Source organism: Lemur catta, chromosome 11 (genome assembly GCF_020740605.2).
Source record: "Lemur catta isolate mLemCat1 chromosome 11, mLemCat1.pri, whole genome shotgun sequence".
NCBI lineage: Eukaryota > Metazoa > Chordata > Mammalia > Primates > Lemuridae > Lemur > Lemur catta.
In genome coordinates this window covers 72,827,637-72,852,604 of record NC_059138.1, presented here as the reverse complement: position 1 = coordinate 72,852,604, position 24,968 = coordinate 72,827,637, and positions in this window count along the sequence as shown.

Here is a 24,968-nt window from a genome sequence, read left to right as displayed (position 1 = left end):
CTCGCCTCTCACCCCACCTGCCCACCTCCCCTCTGACCTGATTGTACACGCTGCAGCAGGCTCCTTGTAGATTCTCCAGGGCTTTGTACAGGCTACCTTCTCCATTCTTGGACCGGATAATTGAGAGTCCCCGCTGCTTCTTTGAAATCAGCTCAGTGTCAGCTCCTCCTGCCAGTCGTGGCAGACGCCTTCTTCTCCTTGCCCTGTCTGGGTTGGGCCTGCCTCTCTCTGCCTCTATCAAAAGCCTATTGTGGCACTTGTCTCATTTTGTCACCCTGAATCATGAGGACAAGGACAATGTTCTATGCACCATGGTATCTGCAGTGCCTGGCATAGTGATTCAACATTGACTGCATGATAGAATCATCCAGAAAGTCTGATCTGGTTGGTTAGTGGTGGGATAGGGTTGAGAACCTCTGGCCTAACTAAGGTTTTCTGACCAGCTGATTGAATGGATGAATGAATGAGGGTGTGCCTGTAGTTCCAGCTACTAAGGAGGCTAAGGCAGGAGGATCACTTGAGCCCAGGAGTTTGAGTCCAGCCTGGGCAACATAGTGAGACCCCCCCCCTCAAAAAAAGAAAAAGAATGAATGAATGAACAACTGAGGCACACAGTCTTGAGACTCTGGCCTGCCTCCACCATCCCTGGAGACGCATAACTCACTCTGCCCTGGAGTACTTAGAATTTGCCTAACAAGGCTTGAGCACACACGGACTCAGGAGGCTGTGAATTTAGACCCAGATTGTTCATTGACTCTGTGTTTGACTTTAAGACCGCAAGTGAACTTCCACTTCGCCCAATACACAAAATGAGGATGATGATTTCTCCCACAAGAAGGACCCTGAAAAACGCTTTCTGGAACTGGACAGCAGATGTTGTGAAGTTATCGTTTCTGACTCAGAATGATCTCCCTTTTCTCCTTGATCAGCTCAGAATGAAAAAACACTGGAACCCTTGGTGGCAGGAAGGGATGACAGCACCGCCTGATAACCACTGGTGACACCTCCATGTGCTAAGGGCCAATTGTCCTAGCAGGCTACACCCCAGACAGAAGCTTCCTCTTTCTTCCTGTGCGCCCCATCTCTGAGGTCATGGCATTATAGGCAAGTCGAGGAGGCCAGTCATGGAAAGATCCAACCTCCTCCTTTTTCCATTGCTGAGAACTGCAGGGGGCGGGGAAGAGAGAGAGGGAGGGAGAGAGAGAGGGAGGGGGGAGAGAGAGAGTGCCCTTGCTTAACCTGAACTCCTTTGTCCTAATTCGGAGGAGAAAAAAGCCAGCAGTCCTAGAGAGTTTAGCTCACGGAGCCCAATTTCACATGCTATAAAATAGTTGGAAATCTCTTACATTTGAAAAATCACAGCTGTATGCTCTGCCTTCCAGCACCAGGCAGGAGAAATGAGACAAACAAGCTTTGAAAATAAATCTGACTCTCTCGAGGCCCCAGATAGCCGACAAGTGTTCGTCCATCTGCCGTGAGCGTTCACACTGTGAATTCATTGATTTGATAATACTCTGGCATAATTGATTGAGGATGAGGCTGGCTTCTCGACTTGCCTCCATGTTTGCTGTCTGCTATCTTCCAGCATTGCTCTCTCCATTTTCTGTGTGACAGGGAAGGAGAAACCAAAGATTTTTCCAGTACTTTCTGATGGGATGACACATACACTATTGGCTGTCCGGAGACAGTGTACTTTTCCAGTTCTTGAATGGCAAGAACTGTTAGTTGTGTGCTTCCTTCGACTGAAATATTTCTCTCAATCCTCACCATACTGTATACATCCTCTCCACCCACGCTGCCCCGCTGTATTTCTAGGTAGTGAAAAAACTAGAAGTCCATTAATATGCCTGAAGTTTCTCCCTGGTAAGAGGGAGCCTGGCAGAGACCACAGACTGACGCAGAACAATGGTAACTGCAGGATTGTCATATGAGATATTAGCCTGGGGAATAATACTGATCTTTCTCCTCTCAGCAACCGCAACAACCCGTCCGCCTCTCTGCAATTTTGACATTCAGATGTCACCACCATTTCATTAAATGGAATCAAAACAGCTGTGAGGATTGCTGTTTTATTTTATAGCACAAAGTCATCATAACTTACTTTACAAAGCATCTAGCAACTAGCAAGCGTGGCTGAAATGGAAAAGCTGATTGCAGAAGGATGAACATGGAAGAGGAATGGACTGACTGCTAAATGACACAGGGGCTGGAAGAGCTGGCTCACTGGCTGGCCCCTGGCTCACTGAAAATGACCCAGGAACATATGTTCATGTAGTCATTTATAATTGACTATTAATCAAAGATATACCATAGGGCAAGTTGAGTTTAGCACCCAGTAAACAAACACCTGGCTACTAAGATTCAAGTTAGCCTAAGATGGACAGATCACTCCTAGAGGCAGGAGCTTCAGCAGTATAGCAATTCCAGGGACCATTTCCTACCTGTGATATTCAGCCCCTCGCCCTCAAAACAGAGTTTTGTAATCTTGGGAAGCATGACAGCTTCCTCAGCTGAACAGCATGGCCAGAGCAGTGTGGCTAAATGGTTAAGCCATTGACTTTCAGGTGAGGTGGAGGCTAGGTTTGCGTTCTGCCTGTGCTGCTTATTAGCCGCGTGTCACCAGAAAAACCACTTAACCTCTACTTTTTTTCTGTAGTTTACTCATATGTAAAATGGGCTTCATAAGATAGCAGACCTTATCAGTGCCTTGTGCTTACCTTCAACCTTGCCACTTCCAACTGCATTCTTTGCCTTAAGGCTTTTGCTGGTGGTCAGAGCCCACTGTGCCTGCTTGCCTGGCAGGGTGGATGCACCAGAGAACTAATGCTCCCCAGGGGCAGTTCTCAATGAAGGAGGATGGGAATTATGTATAAGCATGTATTAGTGTATAAATACAGCAGCTCCCTTGCTCCGTGAGTGGCTAACTCTAAGACACAGGGTCTACATGGACTCCAAGATTTCTATAGCAGAATCAAGCTCTAGTTGGCCATAATGGTGACTCACTTAGTGACAGACCCTTTATTAGCTGCCTCCTTTCTCTGTCTCAGTTCTCCACTCATCTTCTGGAATTTCGTGCAATCATCTCGCTGCACGTCATATTTATACAATGTGATGGATCAATACCACATTCTGACAAAGTGAACCACTTGCTGTCCCCCAAGGCCACAAGCCCACATCTCCAAGGACAGCACAGCAAATCTCTTTATCACAAAGTCCATTTTCTTCTTGACTTCCAGGATATAATTGGAAATATTTCCACAGGAAAAAAAAATCTGTGAATCAATTTTCCTCTCTTAACCTTGTAGGGTCTTGTGATAATTCAGGCATTCAAAAAATGAGCAACTACACAGCAAGGCCTTAGGGTTCCTTGGTAATGGTACAACTTGAGAATTAGCAGTTATTAGTGGGAAGGTGGAAGTCTAGAGCTTGTTAGCACATTTAGTTGGAACAAAGGTGTTAATGAAAGTAATGTTTGCATTTATTTCTCATCAAGGCTAAATGAAACTGGTAGAAGAGTCAGATCAAGTTCACCTTCTCGGATAAAAGAGCAATTCAGAGCACATACTCTCTTAATAGAGAGACTTATGTAGGAATAACAGCCAATATTATTATTAATTCCCAATATTTTAACTTTGGCTTTTGGATCAGGGCACCTATGCAAAGGAGTGGCCTGGGCACCTGGGGGCCACATACAACGACACAACACGACCTTGCACTTTGCATGGGCTGCCATTTTCTAGATGGCAGTACCAGCGTCAGCTCCCTCTTGGGAGCTGATTCCTCTCTGAGGGTCTATAATCTTTGAGAAGTCTAGTAATTCTGATATGCGTCTCAGAGTATCACTTGTTTCAATCCTTCCCCCTTTTTAATCAGTTCAAAGTCAGACCCATTTCAAAGCTGATGGGCCAGCACCTTCCTGGGGGATTACTCATGATCCTTTTCCTCTTCATTTAAGGGACTTAGGGATGCTTGGTAGACAGCATCTTATTGGAAGCAATGAAACCCTTATAAAGCTTAAGGGATGTTGACAATCCTACTCGGAGCTGTCATAGAATTTCTTCCTCTGGTGTTCTGGACGGCCCCATAACTTCTCTATGGAAAGGGCTGCTTCAGAAAATTGCATTCTTTATGGTGGCAATTCAGTCTCACATATGCGTCCTTGATAGTAAAAGGTATTTAAATTTAGAAGCGTGTTTTGATATAAAGTCTATGGAAACCTCCCTCCCTCCCAGCTTATTTGGATACTCTCACTAACAAAGACCTTGGGGCTGGCTGCTTCATGCCTATTTTGGTTTCCCATTCAATCCATTTTCACTGAAAAGGAGACATAAGCAGTGAAGCCAATATAGTTTTATTGGATCCAATGCACTGCCACTAAAACAAATATATGTACACTCGGGCCAATACATTTTTATTAAAACAAATAGAATTTAATTCAAACCAGCATTCAATACGTTTTCTCAAAGCAATGAAATTAAGCTCTACCAGTACTTCTGCTCAATATGTTTTCCCAATCAAATCCATTTGAACAAAGTGAAATATATTTATCATAGATAACACATTTTTATTAAAAACAAATTCACTGAAGCCAAGTTTCCCTTTGAACCGATAGATAGAAATTTTAACCAATTGCACAATTAGATCATAGAAAGTGGTGTATTTTTACTTTGGCAAAAAGCATTTCGTTTCAGGTCCACTTGAAAACACACTAATATATAATATTAAATAAAAGTTGTTCCAACGGTGTCTCTAATGGAGTATTTTTTTTCAAAGGTATGTCCTTTGGGGTTGAAGCACAATCTAGAAAATTTAAAAAAAAAACACTTAGCGAAAAAGAATAGTACTGGAATAGGATTACAATGCCTTCAGATATTTAATGATTAAATATTTATTCTATCTATGTGTACTTAATAGTGAGGTTATTGGATGTGTTCAAATGCACAAAGACATGCTTGGGGGCATTTTTCAGTTGTGTTTGCTACCATACTACATTATCCAGAAAAATCCTTCCTTATCAGTGTTCAAAAATATTATCAGTTCTTGCCTGTCTGAGGTTAACTGGGGATTTCCATGCATAGAGAGAACTTGATGGAATGGAAGGTCATGTATCTGTGTGGCTCTTTGAAGGGAATTGCAATTTTGGTGTCTAGATCAGAAAGCATATTCAAGTCTTCTGAAGAACCATGCAGAAAGAGAACTACTTCCGAATGCCACACACCTTTTGGGAGGTAACAAACTCACTACAAGCAAGAGCATCCACATACGTTCTCTGTGAGGGCCACTGTGCTCCTGACACGTGGCAGACCCTCAGGTAGAAGCACAGCTAGAGAAATTAAGGCCTATTCCCCTCAAGAAATACTAGGGCTCTAATCGTGGCCCCTGGGAACCCCTCCCTGTCTGCCTTCACAGTGATCCCCACACTCTGTCTTCTCTGCTTCCCTCCTACTCCAAGGCTGCGGGGTTGTGGGACAGAAGCAAAGGATTCTACTCCCTTCACTAAGCAGCCCATAGAATGCTCTTTAAACCAAGACTGTGGGGTCTCGGTACTACTTCCTCCTTCCTATCTGGCAAAGTACAAAAAGTACAGAATGTCCACAATTCATTGGGCAAATAATTCATTGACCTTTTGGGGCACCTTGGCCTTAAATGGACTAGACTTGCCTTCTATCTACCTATCTCTCTCTCTGTCTATCTATTTATTTATTTTAGAGACAAGATCTTGCTTTGTCACCCAGACTGAAGTGCAGTGATGTGATCATAGCTCATTATGTCCTCAAACTCAGTCTCTGGAGTAGCTAGGATTACTGGTGCACCACACCCGGCTAATTTTTTTTTTTCTCTGTACAGATGGGATCTCACTATGTTGCCCAGGATGGTCTCAAACTCCTGAGTTCAAGTGATCCTTCTGCCTCAGCCTCCCAAAGTGCTAGGATTGCAGGCGTGAGCCACCACACACAGAACTGTTTAAAAGAGTAAGATGTTAGAAGCCCAAATATCTAGTACACAGGGGATTGGTTAAATATATTGTAAAAACATATTCCTGATATATTCTGTAGTATTAATATCAATACAGATCACAAGCATTCAAAGTAACATTGCAGAGATACTTAATAGAATGGGAAATATTCATGGTATATTATTAAATTTAAAAAGTTAAAAAAATTATATATAGTAATTCTTTGTAAATTACTACACTTAAAACATTTCTTTGTAAAATAGACATGCATGTCCATGCACAGACAAAAATGTGGGAAGATGACACTAAAATGTTAACAGTGGTTAATGAGTGGTAGAGTTATAGATTTCTCTCTCTCTCTCTTTTAAATATGTATTTTACAAATTTCATACAATAAGTATTACCTCTGATATAAGAAAAAATTGTGTTAAAAGTGGTTATTTTTTAAAATGATGACATTAAGTCCAATTTAAAAGGTAGTGACTTGGGTCTGCTTCTGTAATCTTAATTCTGCCATTCTTACGGAAAGAGTCAGTATTTCACGTCACATACTTTGTCATTTTGCAAGACTCTATTTGAAGGCTTTGTTCAACTGGTCACCCCATGTGCACTTAAGAACCCAGGCAATAAATTCCTCCTTGAGTTTGTTCCAGGAAACAGTGTGGCTCGGCACAAAAGATGTGCATGCTTTATTTTGTCAGATGATATGAACTATGTCACTCCGGATTTTCCCTTTTGCCTTAGCTCAGAGCCATGCCTAGCTGTTTTAATGATCTCATCTCAGATGTCTGGTAACATCTAATTCCTCTGCTCCTTTTCAGTAATTTCAGTTCTATTTTTTCCTCTATCATTCTGGGTTTTTGTTGTGTTTACTTATAAAAGAGATCCAGATGTATTTTGGAAATAGATTTGAATTATAAAAACATCCTATGGAAGCAAATCCTAAATACATATAAATATTTGACCATGATTATGCAAAGAAAGCTCCTATTGTCTTGTGGGGACGTGGTGTGTCCACAGAGCCCCAGCTACACGGGTGAGTGACACCAGAGGAGGAACCCCGGGGAGAACTGAAGCATGGGAGCCATCTCATTTCCCTTGCTCAGGCACAAGATCCTCTGCCTGCTGCCTGGCACTGATAGGGGCAGGTCAGCTTCCCTGCCTGCAGGAGCAGCTGGGGCAGCCTCCCGTGACCTGCAGGCACTGGAGAGTGAACCTAGGCACGGCAGATGTCCTCCCTCCTTCCTTAGGAGTCTCTGTGTGCCCTTCTGGGAATCATTTGCTCTGCTGGGCTTCTTCATGCACCTGGTTCCCAGTCGTGGATTCAGCCCCTTCAGTTCAACTGGGTCCCCCCGTTCAGTGTTTTCCTGTGCCCAGCTGTAAGGGCAGACAATGGAGAAGGAGGAAGGAGAAAGGGATGATGGTGGTAGAGAAAGAGAGATACAGAGAGAGAAACAGAGCAGACATGCACAGAGCACACGGAACGTGTTTAATTAATACTGACATTTATCCAGCTGCACTTGAAACCAGGGTGGGAATAATTGCGGTTCATTGTATTGTTTTAGGTGAAAATGGGAGAAATAAATGGAACTGTCAAAGCTGCAAACCTTCCCATCTTCATTATAAATAAAGAATTAAGAAATGAAAAGCAGTAAGCAAAAAGGCACGGGTTCAGAGATTTCTTTTTCTTCCCCCAAGGCAACGTCCCCACCAACACGTCCTGTTTTCTGTCCTGCTACTTAGAGTTATTTCATTTTCTCCTCCCTTGAGAAGGGTCGCCCAGAGCCCCTCCATCCCACCCCAAGGTTACCTCTCTCCCAGTCTGACTTCTTCATAAACCAGCTGTCCCCTCACTCACCTTCAAAGCCTCCACTCCCCTGCTTTTCTTCCTGATCCTGGGAAATTTCCTTACTCAGAAGCTGTCTGTGCATTAACCAAGCAAAGCCTCTTAATGATCCCTTGAGGTAGATACCTTAACCCCATTTCACAGAGGTGGAAACTAAGCCTCAGAGAAGTTGAGTAATTCAACCTGGGTCACACAACTCTTACATGAACTGAGCCATAGAGCTAAGATTAAAGCCAGTCAGCTGGCTCCAGCTCAAGTGCGCTGCCCTGAGCCTCACTGCTTTCCTGCGAAATCTCAGGGATTGTCTGGCTTAATGTGCACCTGACACAGAAGAGGAAACTGAAGCCCACAGAGGTGAAGTGACTTGCCCAAGGTCACTCCTACTATGCCACTTAGACTGGGGCTTTCTCCACTCCAGCTCATTATATTCAAATGCTTCAGCTGATACATTCAGATGCTAAAAACCTGCCACTAAAATTACTGCCAGCACTTTCTAAGAGAAAGCAGTTTCGTCCTCTTTCCCCATCTTGTTTTTTTAACCAGAAGCCTAATAAATAACACAGCTGTGATTTTTGTTTCAACCCCTTTCATTTCTTCTCCCTGCCCTCAGGTGAGGGTGCCAATGTGTGACAACATGGCTCTAACATGGGCCAGCAAGAGAAGGAAAAGGGTTGGAAAAGACAAGAAGAGAATCAGCTCTCTGCATCACGCCCCTGCCAATGCTCTTTCTCTCTGTGTCTTCTTTTCCACCCGGTGTCCTCCCTGTGTCTCTGGGAATCCAGTCTCAGTCTGTTAGGCTTGGAAAGGGACTGAAGCCAAAGGCTGGCCTGCGAGAGAAAGAGAAGACACACAGGGAACTGAGAATTACTCTGAAACACCCCACCCTCCACGGTGCAGGGAGCAAGTTGGCCGAGTCCCTGCCAGCTGCTGCTTCTCCTGGCTTGAGAAGGGGTCAGCTGCCTGTTTCTATCAGATTCATGGACACTATCAAGAGACCAGTCGGAGACATTTAATATTTGTTGAGACATGGAAGGGTAACCATTGAGTGAGACACATAGGGTGGTAGAAAGAGCATGGACTTGAGAATCCGGTGGGTTTTATTTAGAGTTGGGGCTAAGCACTCTGCTAGTGGTCTTGGGAAGTTATTTAACCTCTGTGAACCTCAGCTTCTCATCTGTAAAAAGAGACACTAGCATACAGTAGGCTACCAATATATATATTTGTTGAATTGAAATGTGAGTATTCAAAATCATTGGGGTTGCTGATTGAAAATAAGCATAATAGCTCAATTCCAGCCCATCTGGAATCCAATTGTCCAGTTTGGAGTTTCAAAGGCAACAAAGATCCTAATGACCAAATGTCACTGGGGTAATCCTAAAATTCATTAGGTGATCTGCAGGCTCCTGCGTGGTGACTGTATACTGGAGGCAATGCACAATGCACATAGTCAGACCTCCCTAAGAGTTTGTTAGACTGATTTGAATTTGCAGCACACTTCCTTTTGAGTAATTGTTGCATGAAGACACTACCACATGCACACACACACACACACACACACACACACACAACAAAGAAACTCACACTATAGTAAGGGAGGTCAAACCGTTACATTCAACCAAAATGAGTTCCTGCAGAGTTCAACAATGAGTCTAAGTTTTCTAATATCCTAATGGACTAGAATATACACAGGCTTTTAAATCATATATTTAGTATCCAAATACTAGCAGGCATTTAACTGAAATCTGGAAGCATTTTGTCAAGAAGGAAAAGAACTAACTAAAGAGAGAGAGAAGTGGCATTTCATAGCTGTTTTACCACATCACACCTTCAGCAAAACCAACCCTATCCTTGCCTCGTCTCTGATGGCTCTGCCAGCAGAGAGAGCGAACTGGAGCAGATTTAAGTTTTAAAATGCCGCCTAATATCATTTGGGCAAATTAGCTTACATGGCTGGACATTGTGCTCCAGCCACAGAGAACGTTCTTTTCCTGTCAGAAGCTCTGACAGCCCACTCCCACGGTGAAATATCATGAACCTCTGAACATTTTTCTTGATTTCTTTAAGAGTGAACATTAGACATATTAAGAACAACAACCCAATCATTAAGCCCTGTGCAGTTCTCCTAGGAGCCAGCTCTATCGCTTTAATCAGATTATGGACAACTCATTCTCATCCCAGCCATTTATCTTTTTTGTTTACGCGCACACCAAGTGGCATTCGTCTTAGCATCAAAAAAATAGTAATCAAAATTGAGAACAACAAAAGACCTTTCATTATTTACAGTGTTAAGTAACATCTATTTGCTTTCATTAGTTGCCAGACAACGGAAGTACACTGGTTCTGATTAAACTTGGCATGTGTTAATTACATCCGAGGCCTGGGGTTGTTTTGTCTACAATAAAGGATTACTTAAAGGTGAAGCCTGAGCTGAAATTTGAGGTGCCCCGGCCTCAGGAGTCACCTGCCTCTGTGTGTCTCCTCAGTGAAAGTTGCCAGCCTCGGAATGGCAGAAGTGGATGTGAGCCTGTCACAGAAAGTTACGGGATTTTTTGGTTTGGTTTTGTTTTTAAGCCCACAGCTTTATCACCCGTTTTATGGGCCCGAGTTAAATGGCAGTACAATGCAGTTTGCTCTCTTACTGCTCAGCGCTAACAGCCATGATGAGCCGTAATTAGAAGTAAAAACCACCACATAAATAATGTGGCAGAAAAATTGCCACTAGGAGAAGCCAGACTTTGGCTATGGGAAACTTCAGCCCGTCCCGAGTATGCATCATACTTAAGGGGCACCGCGTGTTTTAGCTCATATTTGTCTTACTAAAGCCAAAATGGGAGCCATTTGGACTTTCAAACAAGCTTTTAAAAATAGGGAACACAGGTTCAAACAGACTGTCCGCTGCTAAATGTGATGTAGAAACCCATTGTCTGGAGGCCAGGACAGCTACCAGGGATGGGAGGGAGAGCCTGGGAGCCCGGGAGCGAGGAAGGGGAAGGAAACAGTAGAGGAAAAGGAGGCCTGGACTTCTGCCAGCAGGGAGGTCTAGAAATATCTCACTAGAGAGCTGGAGAGTCCCTGCACACCACTGAGAACAGGAGCTTAGACTTCCACTGGGGGAACGAGTGAGGCTGGGACACCTTGCCAATTTCACTTTCATGACCTACACTCAGTGACCAAGTAGGAGCAGGAGACTGACATTTTTCAGCACCTACTGTCTCCTTGGCATTTTATGTCTATTTTCTTTAATTCTCTTAACAGTCTTAGGAAGTCAAGGAAAAGGAAGGGAAAATAAATTGTGTTCTGCACTTGAAAAATGGCATTGAGAAAACAAGGACCAGCAACTAGCTTTCTGCATGTGAGCAGAGTCGGCCTGCCCATTTGCAAAGAGGCAACAGATAAGAATTAACTTCAGGACAGAGGCACATGGCATGGATGCCACAGAATAATCAGAGCCATTTCCTTTTCACCTGAGGTAGCTTTTCTTGTCTCGAGGATTAGGAAACAAACCCAAGATAGTAAACTTGTAACAGAAGGAACATGCTTTGTAGTGGAGTGTTTTTCAAAGCCTGCATCATGTAAAAAAGTTGATTTAACCGTATTAATTTGCTTTTTAAAATGAGTTCTATGTATTTTTTGATTGATCAGCCAGAATAGCTAAGGTGTGATCTTTACGTGGAATGAAAAGAAACATTCTTCTGGGTATTCTAAAAGTCCACACGTGTTCTCTAAAGAGGATGGTTTGCTTTCTTCTTTTCTTCCTTGCTTTGCAAAATCAATCAAATGAGCAAAAATAAAAACCAAAGCAAAAAAAAAATCATTAAAACCCTTGTGTTGAGTTTTCTTTTGTTTTGTTTTGTTTTAGATGTATCTGGTATTAGGCAGTACATTTAGTGAAATGGCTTTAAACTTAAGTAGGTAATACAGCTCCATTTCACACGTGGATTTTGTCTGCATTTACATCTTTGTGGGCCTCATATGGTGTGACATGGACATTTTTTAAATTAAGATATGAAGTGCTCATTTTTTTTTTGTGGACCTGCTATATTCTAACAAATTTACTGCATGTCTCAGAAAACACATAGCTTTGCCAAAGTTGGTGAGTAGCCCAGCATGGTTTATCTCCAGCCCACAGCTCTTTCCATGAATTCAATACTGCAGGCACAATTTAATGCAAACCCAATTTATGACTTAATGCTCTAGGGACCGTAGTGGGAGATTGTTACATTATTCTTTTCTAATCCTATTTGTGTTTTAATTTGCTAAGTCTGTAATGAGGTGCATGCCTTGAATAGATTCAAGATCTTTCACATTGCTTTTGACTTTGTTTAATATAATAGATTTTACAGTTTGTATTAAATACCCAGGTGCTTCGGTCAGTATTATCTCTTTATTTTCTCAACTAGAGTGAATAAAATTACACGATGAAAGTAACTGCGTACATGTTTCCTTGTTTATTGTAATGGTTTATTTCCTATTATAATTCTTGATTCAAATTACATCTAGTTCTTCAAAAGTCAATTCTCCATGGGCTCTTACTTCCCCTTTCCAAACAATTGTTAGCCTCCAAAGAGAATGGAATCTTGGCTGGCAATTGATTAGTTGAATAATAATAGAATATTTTCTAGTCTAATTTATGACACTTCAATTAAACAGAATGGGAGCACATGAGGAAGAAAGGAAGAAGAGAAGGAAGGAAGGAAGGAAGGGAGGGAGGGAGGGAGGGAGGAAAAGAAGGAGGGAGGAAGAGGGAATGAAGGTGCTGTGTCACTGTATGCTGCTATTTTGTTTCTGGTGTTGAGCTGAAATGGACCATCCCTAATCAGAGCTGCTACATCACCCAACTCCACAGTGTGTCATTTGCTGTCCATAACTGTGTTATAGCCAATTATAGCTAAATTCTCTATTCTGTATGCACAATCAAAGGGCGTCTGGAATGCATTTTACTATTTTCTGAATCCTATTATTGCAGATATGTTTATTACATTCAGAAGATGGCTTTCTGAAATTACATTGGAATTGTACGACCCACCTGCCATTTACAAACAAAAGGACCTAAGCATTTCTTAACAAGTAGGAAGTTTATATAGCTCTTTCCTGGTAACTTTTGTCCTGTTATTTTCTTTCATGAGTATTTTTATGAGACTCATTGCACAAGCCTCTATATATTTGTAAAAATACCTAAGCTCTCCAGTTAATGTTTATTTTTAAATTAATAACCCAGAAGGTCAAAAAGGAGTTGGAAACCAGTGTTTTTTGACTCCTGTGGTGGATGCTGGCTATAATATTCATGGTTAATAGTTTCTTCAACTATGAATAAAGTGATTGTAAAACTGATCCCAAATTATAACAATGTGATAGCCTTGAAATAGTTCTTTAGGTTACCCATCAAAAGAAAAAAAATTTCAAGTTACGTCCTTAAATTTCATTTGGGGCCATTTTAAGAGGAAAGTCGGTGGTGTTAGAAAGACACATGATATCTATTTGAAATTGTAGCATCTCATCATTAATTATTAAGGGAGAAATGAAAGTGTTTCTAAACCAAATGCTTTCCTTTTCCCTTCTACTAAAGTTTATGCTCTTAAATTCCTAGCCACCCCCAAGCTTGCTTTATTACTGGTATTTGCCTCCACAGAGCCAGGGGATATTACTACCTTTTTATTTGCTATTTTTACAGGACCCAACAAAGTGCTTTTAAAATATATAACCACTTAATTCAAGTCGAGCTTCTTCAATACTCCTTTCATTCAAGCCCTTTCTAATTTGTTTTCCTCCAGCCAGGAGCCTGGAGAAGACACTGTGATTTATGTTTTCATTTATTTATTTTATTTGGGCTTTTCATTTAAGAAAAGAAATTCTGCCCAACCCCCACCACCCTCAATTCTACCTCATCTCACCCCACCCCACGCCTCTGTATTTGGACCATTAAGACTTTCTCAAGGCCAGACTTCAGAGTCTTAAACTGATGTCTTGGGAGCTTTGACCACAGTCTGGATGAGGCTTGGCCCGCACTCCTTATGCCACTCAGAGTGGCAACAACCCAGTGCTTGCCAGTCCCATCTTCTTGAGGGCAGTGGCTTTGCCTTTTTCGTCCTTTATCACTTCACACCCTGCCCAGGAAAGAGCTCCCAGTACAGAGCCTTGGAGGACTTCAGCCTTTTCCCAAAGATGAGAGATGCTTTGCCATGGAGCTTCAATTCCCACAAAGATGAGATGACAGGTGCGTGCCTCAGCAGCAGGCAAGACAGGCAGGATACTATTGCTCAAATCAAGGTTTTGTTTTTGTTTGGGGGCTGGGAGGTAGAAAAAACTTCTGCATGACATTGATGAGTTTGGGCTTGGGCATCCACAGCAGCCATGGACTGGAGTCACAGTGACTTGAAGTGAGTTACTCCTTCTTTCTACACTGATGCATGGATCCGCCAGTCTGTCAGCAAATACTTATTAAGCACCTACTATATGCCAGGCATTGATTGGGTAACAGGTATTGACATAGACATGATTCGTGCTGCACTGATCTAGCAGGACAAACAGATAAGCATTTACAATAAAGTGTGATAAGCACGATAATAGGGGAAGCCAGGGAAATCATCCCACCAAAAAGGTGATGTATAAGTGACAGGAGATCAGTTTCCTCAAGCATAAAATGGAGGGTAACATAATACCTGCCTCGTGGGGTCCCTATGAGAATAAGTAAGATAGTATACAACCAGGGTTTTGGATTGCTGCCTGCATAAAGTAAAAACCTGCAAAAAAAATGGTAAAGTAATTATTGTCATTATTGCTAAGTACTGCCCCAGGATTCCTAAAGAAATTAATAGTAGAGAATCATGACATTTCACCTGCAAGAATATGCAAGCATTACTCTGTAGTTCTAATTCTTTTTTATAGAGAGAACTAAACAACAGTGTTGTCTGTAGAACATTAAAGTAAATTCGAAGATAAATGAACTAAAATTAATAGGCTCTCTCAAGTAAAAATTGCTGAGCAATAGAGTCTTCATCAAACGCCAGCTTCTCTGGGGCAAAAAGACATCAGACAACTTGGTTCCATCCACTTCAACAGAGGATTCATCTTCCCACTGAATCTTGGACAGCCCCAGCAGAAGAATTTTTCCCCAAAGCATTCTCACCAGTTTATTAAAGGTAATAAAATTTACTTTCATTTAAAGATTGCCAAGAAGCATTTTAAATGAATATTTATACATTGGAACTCATACTTGCTCATTACAACCTCCGAAATGCATTCCCACAGAAACAAACCTTGGCTCCACCTACAATCAAACAAAACCAGCCTTGAGAGACCACGGTTCAGTCCAGGAAGTGTGATGCCTTACTTGACAGCGTGGGTAATGGCATTCTCCAACACAACTCCCCTAGATAAGAAGACAATCAAATATTAAGGCACATGATCTTTGAATACTTACACAAATGTCACAAATATTTGGGGGAAATCATCTGTTAGCTGAGCTGCAGCAGAATTCCTTTTAGGGGAGAGAACTGCCTTCATTTTACCAAGCACTTAGATGGGCCATTTTGGTGACTTTCATACGTGTCCAAGCCAAAGGCAAATTGCTCCACATAATAATGTTGGAGGAATTTTGAGGTTCTGGGAGCACCCCAAGAAGCAGAGAAAGGGGAAGAAAATTTTGACAGAGAGCAACAGAGCAGCTAGTCAGTGGTAAGAGATGTTTAGGAAGAAAGCTGCCAGAGAGATTTACGTAGGTATGGGTATGATAGAGGAACCATTATGAAAAGTGATGTCCAATCTTCAATTCTTAGCAGTCAGTTATTTGACAGACTGGATTGCTGGGTGACATCTGCTACACACACACATATGCATGCCCATGCACACACAGGGAATTGTCCGGATAGGTCTATATACGTTGCATTTTATTAACATTAGTAGTGACTGGAGGCCCTGAAGGGACCTGGGAGTGTCTTCATGGCCACAGGGCACCAAGAGAGATTAGAGGTCAGCAAGAACAAGGGTTTGGAGGAAGAGACCATAAGAATATGAGCCCCTAGAAAGTCACAGAAATCACGGGCAAGACAATGAGATTCATACAACGCACAGACAAAAGAATTCGAGCCAGTTTTACCCCACCTGAGCTGTATATCTATATATGAAATACATCAAGCCCTATTCTTTTATTGGAAATTCTTACTACATCAAGGAAACTGAAAGTTGAAGCAGCTATACTGGATGAGCCCTCACTTTGGATTTTGGAGTAACTGACAAGTTGAAAACATGAACTGGAGCAAATTTTCAGAGTTTCAGAGATGCCAGCAATAGCTGTTTTGCATTCTAATAGTACTGTCTCTTTAAGCATTAATAGGCGAACACTGCCATCAATGAATGGTTGCTGATCTAATGACTAATTGATGGCAAAGAGTCTCTAATGACCTAATAGCTCATTAGGGTTGACTGAGCCAGCAGGGGTCTTCGAAAATGTTTTTCATTCCACTCTGAGGCTTTTCAAGTTTTCCTGTACATATGTCAGACCACTGCCCAGTTTGTTAAACCTACAAATGTGAAACCACAAGAATGGAGCAGATCTATACAGATATACCTTGGAAGCATAAAGGCAAATATGGAACCCACATGACAGAGGTGTGTCACGCTGCCAAAATAACATTATGGGAAGCTCAAGAGAGACATGCTGGGAACCAAATGGATTCCCAATAGGTAATGACTTATGCCAAGAATTGAGTTGTCACCATGATAGTATGGAAACAGCTTCAGGGTGTGTAAATTCACCATTCATTCATCATTTAATAAATCAGTGTTTATTAAAGACCTATTACCCATATGGTAGTATATAGAAATGCTTTATATACATTATGTCAATTTATACAATTGCTATGGTCATTCACATATGAAAAAATTGAGGCTCTGGCAAGTTAGGAGGCTTGAATGACTTATATAACATGTGCTTTATATGTTATAAGTCAGTAAGGAACATATGTAGGACTCAAATCCTGGTCTCTCTCCAAAATTCCTGCTTTTTTTTTTTTTTCTTGCCACATTGTTCCCCATTAGAGTTCAAGCAACTCAAGCACTTTATTTTTTGGAAAAAAATATTTGTCTCTAAAGGTATAAAGAAAGATGATTACTGTTAGTATCCATTTAAAAAGAATAGCCAGTTCCGAGTTTTATGGCAAAGATAGCATGAATAATGAAAATATTCAGGTGAGCCCCAGGTGATGATGATGAAGAATTCTCACTCAGCTCTTCTTTCTGAGTCAGCCCACTCCTGGGCTGTTCCCGGGACAGGATGTCCAATGGATGGATGACTTTCCTTCCTGGCATCAACCGTACCCACCAATGAAGCTGGCACTGCCAGGAAACAGGGTGAGAGATGAGAAGCAAACACCCTGAAAGACCGACCCTATGTGCAGAAGTGTCTCGTTAAATTTGAGAAGATGCTGATTATAATATTTTCCTTTGGCATAACAAACCCCAACCTATGTTTAACTGAACTGGAGTTTTAACTGAAAAAACAGTCATTAGAGAAGCAACCAGTGTATCAGGAGCACAGCCAAGGGATAGATTTCAAGAGAAAGGTATGTCCATAAATTTGGCCAAAATATTTATTCTCCAACTCCCATCTGCCGTGGCTGAGGGCGGTTCCCAGGGGCATTCCTTCCCTGGCACCCCAGGCTTGGCTGAGGCCCAGTGGTGGCGATACTTGCTGTAGGATGCTCAACACGAGTGCCCAGGGGATGTGAACAGGGCTCTCAAAGCATCTGCTACGTCTGCTTTTTATCTAAAAGAATGACCAGAACAGCCCCCAAGCCCACATCTGTCCACGAACACACAGAATAGGAACATATTTTCACCTTAGTAGAGTGTAGTTGATACACACTGCCCAGTACCATGAGAGTATATAATACTAGCATAAACATGCTAAAATATGTCAAGATATGGAAAGGCAGCTGTTTGCTCCTCTTTTGAAGGATTCAGGCAATGTTGGTTGACCTCTATTATAGAACTGGCATATATTAGCTGAAATAATACTTTAACAGTTTTTTAGTACCCAACTATATGTTCTGTTATAAGGAATAGCAAATGTTTAATCATAAATATTTTAATGGCTTCAGGGATTCATGGTATTCAATGACCGTGTTAAATGATAATAATCACATCTGGTTTATTACTATAGTAATTCAGCAGCTTCTCTTCAGCAGTTATTTTTTATTATATGTGCTGTGCTACTGTCATGGTCATTTATAGCAGCAATATTTTAAAGTGGCTCATTTGTTTGTTTAAGGACAGTTTCACAATATATTTCTGTATTAATATACATTTTGTACTATTATTTCCAAGCTGCCACTGGAAAATTGATCCTAGCCTGTTACGACTGGAGAGCCGGGAATACACGCAAAATGTCCAGGCAGAGATGGAGTGGAGCCCCAGATGGGACTGGGGTTATGACAACTGCCATTGAGCCTTATTCATAAATGAGGAAGTGCATTGAGAAAAGAGTTAAGAAATTAATAAATGTAAAGAGAGGACTGCAGATTTGGGGAGGTATTTCAAGTCAAATAACCATCCCAGCGGCAAAGGCATTTAGGAAGAGCCCAAAGACACATGGTTTGCAAGCCCGAGGTGGACGGCAGGCCCTGAAAGGCATCTCATCTCTGTTTCAATAACAAAATGATAGTGAGGAGGCGAGAGTGAAAGCACGTGAAATCACAGGAGTGACGCAAGGGCAGATCAAGGTCACCCGCCGGGTGGCTTCGACACTGACATCAATTTCAAATCTGCTCCAAGCGGGCACCAGGAGTGAATTGCCCAGACGTGGGCGAGCAAGGTCTCCTCCATGGCCTTTCACTGCGATGCTTCGGAGCAGCAGGTGCTACAGCGGGGTGTGTGTGATGCCTGCTGCACTTCTGCCCCTTGTGGCACATCCCAAGGTGTGGCTTGTGATGGGGTAAATACGAGCCTGAAATCATATCGTTCCTTGTGAACGATATATGATTTCATCTATCGTGGGGAGGGGTTCTTAATAACCAGGGGAGTTAATTTTCTGTGACATTCTGCTGAACCAGGTTGTGGAAATTCAGAGGAGCCCGAAGAAAACTGCCAGACCCCTGCTCTGCTTCCTCTTGGCTGGATCCTGATTGGTTGGGTGACAGAGGGCAAATGGCTTTTACGGCTATGAATGATGTATGACCGTAAAATGGTCTGTAACCAGAAGTGCCAACTGACATGCCTGCTGATTTAACGGACACCCAGGGTTATGTTTGTAGAGACGCTTAAATAAACACGTGCTAGGTTTGAGGCCGTTTACTGAGCAATCATTTCTCTCACTCTTCCTTTCCATTTTATTTTACTTCATCATAAAAATGAGGATAGTAAAGCCATGATTCCCTTTTTTATAATAATGAAGATTTACTCATTGCAGTGGCAGTTCCTCTTTCCTCCTTCTGTCCTACTGCGCCTGGCTCTTTTTTCCTTCTTTCTGCCTGCAGGGGTAGCTGTGATGGACTTGGGGAAGCCCGGGCAGGGTTGGCAAGCACAGCCCCTTGAATGAGCTGCCCCTTGGGAATAGAAGAGATGTTGTCTAGTCGCTTTTGCGTTTGGTGAATTAGGAAAATAAAGCCCTGAGATCACGATTAGACCAAGGGAATGGGAAGATTTCTGTCCAGCTACAAATCAGCAAAGGCATCAGAGACGAGGAAGACGACCTTCCCACAATGGTCTCATGCTGGGAAATATCCCATGAGTTCCCTGGTTCTGTAACCTTGGGTTTTCCTGACCCATTTGCTACACCCATCACAGTGATGACTAATACAAAGTTAGAGTTGGGTCTGAGAGCTTAATTTAGATGATTTTCATACGACAATTGAATGGTCATTAGAGGAATATAAATTTTACTGAATGTGGAAGTTTTCTCAAATAAATTGATCAGAAATCTGTAAGACATCATAGAGTAATTCCTGGCTATATCTGTGGAAAATATCACATAGGATCCATTTGACTTTATATTCCACGCTGAGTCAAGAATGGCAAACTAATCCCCAATTTTTTTTTCCACTGGATCTCAACTGGGCCTCATAATCTCTTTCACAAAGCTTCAGCAGACACATTGATATGAGTTGGCACTCAAGATAAAACCTGTTTGCTGTTCCTGGTTTAGAATGTTCGGCTCTTTACTTTCTAAAAGAAATTTACAAAATGTTTTGCCTTTTTCTATTGCTAAAATGTTAATTTTTTTTAATTAATGAAATTATTTGTTTTTTTAAAGAATATATAAATCTGTGAACCCATCTGATTCTAGTGCCTATTGCAATGGGAAATCTTTATCCACTTTCCTCTATGGTAATTGGCCCACTCAAGTTTTCATTTCTTCTTGAATCAATTTTGGTTGTGTTTGCTGGGAAATTATTCATTTTAGGTTTTCAAATTTATTGCTGTAGAGCTGTATGTAGCATTCTCTCAGATTTTCTCTTAGATTTATCTTAGATTTTAACTTAATCCCTTCTGTACCCATAGTTATGTATCCCTTCTCATTGGTAATCTTGTGTATTTTTGCTCTCTTCTTTTTTCTTATTCAGACTTCAAAGGGTTTCTCTATTTTTTTTGTCTTGACAGCCAGCTTTTGGGTTTATTCATTCTTTCTACTATTTGTTTTATTTCTTGTCATTTATTCCAGCTTTTGCCTGTATTCATTTCTCTTTATAATTTTATTTGTTTTTGTGGTGTTGTCACCATGTTTCTAATTTCTTAAAATTGGTACTTAGATTTGTTTTTTATTTTTTGGTCCTTTTTAATAATAGAAGCAGGAGCCAGCAAACTATTATGCATGTGCCAAATTGAACCCATAGTCTGTTTTTGCAGAACTTGGGAGCTAAGAATGATTTTTACTTTGTTTTTGAGACGGTGTTTTGCTTTGCTGCCCGGCTAGAGTGCAGTGGCATTATCACAGCTCAGGTTTTACATTTCTAAAGGGCCGTTAACAAAAGAAAACCAAACAAAAAAGAATCTTTGACAGAGACTATATGGCCCACAAAGCTCTCACCCTTTACAGAAAAGGTTTGCTGACCCTTGATACGAGCATTTAAGGCTATACTTTTCCCTCTGAGTACAGCTTTCACTCTACCCCTGGATTCACATGAATTGTTCTACATCTCTTGCTTCCTAGATACTTTATAATTGACCTATTAATTTTCTCTTTTGTCAAAGGGTTGTTCAAGCGTGTATTTTGTTATGTCTGCTTTTACCCACCTTTTGATTATTTATGTCTAATTTTACAAGCATGTGATAAGAGAATGTGGCCATTCTCTGTTCTTCAGCTTGATATAATTCCTTCCAATTCCTCTATCTGTCTGGCTGTTACTGTCTGGTCCTGAAGGCATTTGGGTTTACTACCTTTGCAGTTTGTTGGTTTGTTTGTTTGTTTTTTGAGACAAAGTCTCACTCTGTCTTCTGGTCTAGGGTGCTATGGCATCAGCCTGGCTCACAGCAACCTCAAACTCCTGGGCTCAAACAATCTTTCTGCCTCAGCCTCCCGAGTAGCTGGGACTACAGATGTGCTCCACCACATTTAGCTAATGTTTTCTATTTTTAGTAGAGATGAGTCCTTACTCTTGCTCAGGCTGGTCTCGAACTCCTCACCTCAAGAGATGTAGTTTGTTTTTTTCTTTTAAGAGACAGGATCTCGCTCTGTCACTCAGGCTGGAGTGCAGTGGCATCATCATAGCTCACTGCAGCCTTAAACTTCTGGGCGTCAGTGATCCTTTCTCCTCAGCCTCCCAAGTAGCTGGGACTACAGGCACCAGCCACTGTGCCTGGCTTGAATTTTTTTATGTAGTATTTTTTAACCTTTCTAAATCCATGTTCCTCCTTTCCCTGAACACTTTTGATAAGATTAAATCCTCTTGCCCTCCTTCAGTAATAATTGGCATTCAACCTAAATTAAATATTGAAAGTAAAATAAAGCAAAGCAATGGGACAAAATAATTGCTGTGTTTCAAAGTGTACACTCCCAAAATATTGACTCTATCCCTAGGGTTAACTGTTACCAATCCATACAAAATTGCTCTGATCAATATGTTGCATTTCTGACCTGGTAGAACTCCACAGACCCCTTATTCACTGTAGTGTCTTCATTATAATTCAGACAACAGAGCTGCTTGGTGTAATGTGAGTGACATATACAAATGTATCTGAACCCAGGCATTGGTAAACCTACTAGCTCAGTAAAATAAAGATGTCCAAGAATTCAGGTCACAAAGGAAGAAGTTACACTTAGAATCCTGATATCATCATCACACACAGTGGAAGAGGTAGAAGAAATGACTTAAGTACCTGGGTTTCAAGGAAAGAAACTTTCGTTCTCTATGAACTATATAGAATTTTTTTAAATCCCATAACAAACATCGTAAGCACTTGCCCAGAAAGACCACCTGGGCATCAAGTCTGAAGGTAGCATTTACCTTTGCAAATTTACCCCTCCAGACTCTGACCTCAGCTCTACAGAAATGTCATTTCATCTATGGCTACAAGTTGACACTGTTTCATGCTAGTAAGTCTCAGAGAGACTAGTATAGTAAATCATATGCCAACTTATGTATTTACTATGAGAAATGGAACTATTGTGTGGATGGAACAGTCACATGTACATGACCAGCACATTGCAATAAAGTCGTTTGTCCTATATTAGCACATTGCCCCTCTCTTGTTCTCTTATGTATTTCTATGGTTATGTCAAAAGTACCACTGAGTTCATCAGTGGATGAATGGATGAATAAAATGTGGTATATCCATACAGTGTAATATTATTTGGCAATAAAAAGGGATAGAGTATTGATACATACTACAACCTAGACAGAACCCTGAAAACCCTATGCTAAGGGAAAAGAGCTTGTCACAAAAGATTGCATATTGTATGAATCCATTTATATTAACTGTCCAGAACATACAAATCCACAGAGACAGAAAGTGAATGGGTGGCTGCCTAGGACTGGGAAGGAGGTGCAGAGTTGGGGAGGGGGAGGTAATTGCTAAAGGGTATGGGGGGTTTGGGGAGGTGATAAAAATGTTCCAAAATTGATTGTGGCAATGGTTGCACAACTCTGTGACTAAATGAAGAATCATTTAATTGCATACTTTAAATCAGCAAATTGTATTGTGTTGAATTATATCTGAATAAAGCTGCTACCAAAAAAGGGTCGCTGAGATGATGTCGGGTTATAGCCCTTCCAGGTTGATATCTTCATATCTTTGTATTTTCATATATGAGCATTTCATTCAAGGGCACAGCCTTTTTACAGAGATGACAGAAGTATAGAAGAGCAAGTGAAACTCAAACACATTTAAAGCCTCTACCTGCATCACAACCACTAACATCCTATTGACTGAGCAAGTCACATGGCAGAACATAACGTCAATGGTGAGGGGATGTATATTTTGCCTACTCTCCCAGGAATCACTGCCAATGACCAAAACAACTTGAGATTTTAAAAACTGCTATGAAATAAATTGAGCCATGATTTTTTTAAAATAGGTCATTAAATATGAAATGTCCGATTTCAAATCAAACGTTTAGTTTATTATATCAATAACAAGAAGCAGTACAATTAATCGAAGTATGCGCCTAAACTATGACACAGTTTTGCCATCTTAGCAGTAGCCGGTTTATGGCAGCAGCAAGGAATCCCAGAGAGGCAGTGGTGATGAAATCACAAAAGACATTTTCCACAACTTGTTGAGAATTGAATATTTTTGCTTGCAAGAAGTGGTCCAAAGCCTGGAAGAAGTGGTTGTCAGTTGGTGCAAGGTCTGGTGAATACAGTGCATGACAGAGAGTTTCCAAGCCCAACCTCTGTAGTTTGAGCAGCGTTGTTTGTGCGATATGTGGTCAAGCATTGTCTTGCAGGAAGATTGGCCTGTCTCTGTTGACCAATCTCGGCTGCTTAATCACAAGCATCCTCATCATTTCATCCAATTGGTTGCAGCAGACATCCACTGTGATTGACTGACCAGGTTTCATAAAGCTGTAGTTGATAATATCAGCACTGGACCACCAGACACCATTAGCTTTTTTTGATGAATATTTGGTTTTGGACTGTGTTTCAGCACTTCCTCCTTATCCAACCACTGTGCCAGATGCATACGATTATCAGAAAGAATGCATTTTTCATCACACGTAATACAGTGTAGAAACAGTTCACCTTTATGTCGTGACAGCAAAGAAAGGCAAGCTTCGAGATGAGTTCTCTGCTGACATTCAATTAATTCACACAGAACCCATCTATCCAGCTTCTTTACCTTGCCCATTTGTTTCAAATGGTCCAATATTGTTGGAATAGTAATGTCAAACCTTGCTGCTAATTCACACATAGGTTGAGATGGATTCACTTCCACTACAGCTTTCAGCTCATCATTATCCACCTTGGTCTCAGGTCACCCACGTGGCTTAAGATTAAAATTACTAGAATGGAACTTCTCAAACCATCGATGTACTATCCATTCACTAGCCACATCCTTTCCAAACACTTCATTGATATTTTGAGCTTTCTGTGCTGCATTGGTTCCACAAAGGAACTCTTTCAAAAATAACACTAATTTTTTATTTATCCATGGTTTCACAAAAATTGCTCTAAAAAAATATTTGAAAGATAATCACAAGCCAAACCATGCATTTGAAAGAATGAGGATGTACATTCACGACAAAAACAAAACAAGAAATGTCAAAGTGAAATGTGAGAGGTATCAACCGTCAAAAATAGTACTTAAGGAAATAGGACATTTCATACTTAATAAGCTTAATATGTTTTGCAGAATTGACTTATCATATCTCTCAAATCTACAATTTTTTTCCCCTCTAGAAAGCTGGAGGATGTATTAGTTAGAATTAGATTGGGCTGAAAGTAACAGACACCCAAAATAACACTGTGCTAAGCAAAATAAAAGTTTGTCTTTCAGAGAAAATACTAGAGGAAGCAGTTCAGGCTGGCATGGCATCTCTGCTCCACGAAGTCTGCAGGTATCCAGGCTCCATCCAGGGAGTGGCTCCTGCTACCACGACCTGAGATGTTGGCCACCACACCTACATTCCATGCAGCAGGATGGAGAAAGGGATAGGGAAGAAAGAGGCAAAGGGCAATGCACCGATCATTAGAAACATTTCTGGGAGCTGTCACACAACACCCCCACATATCT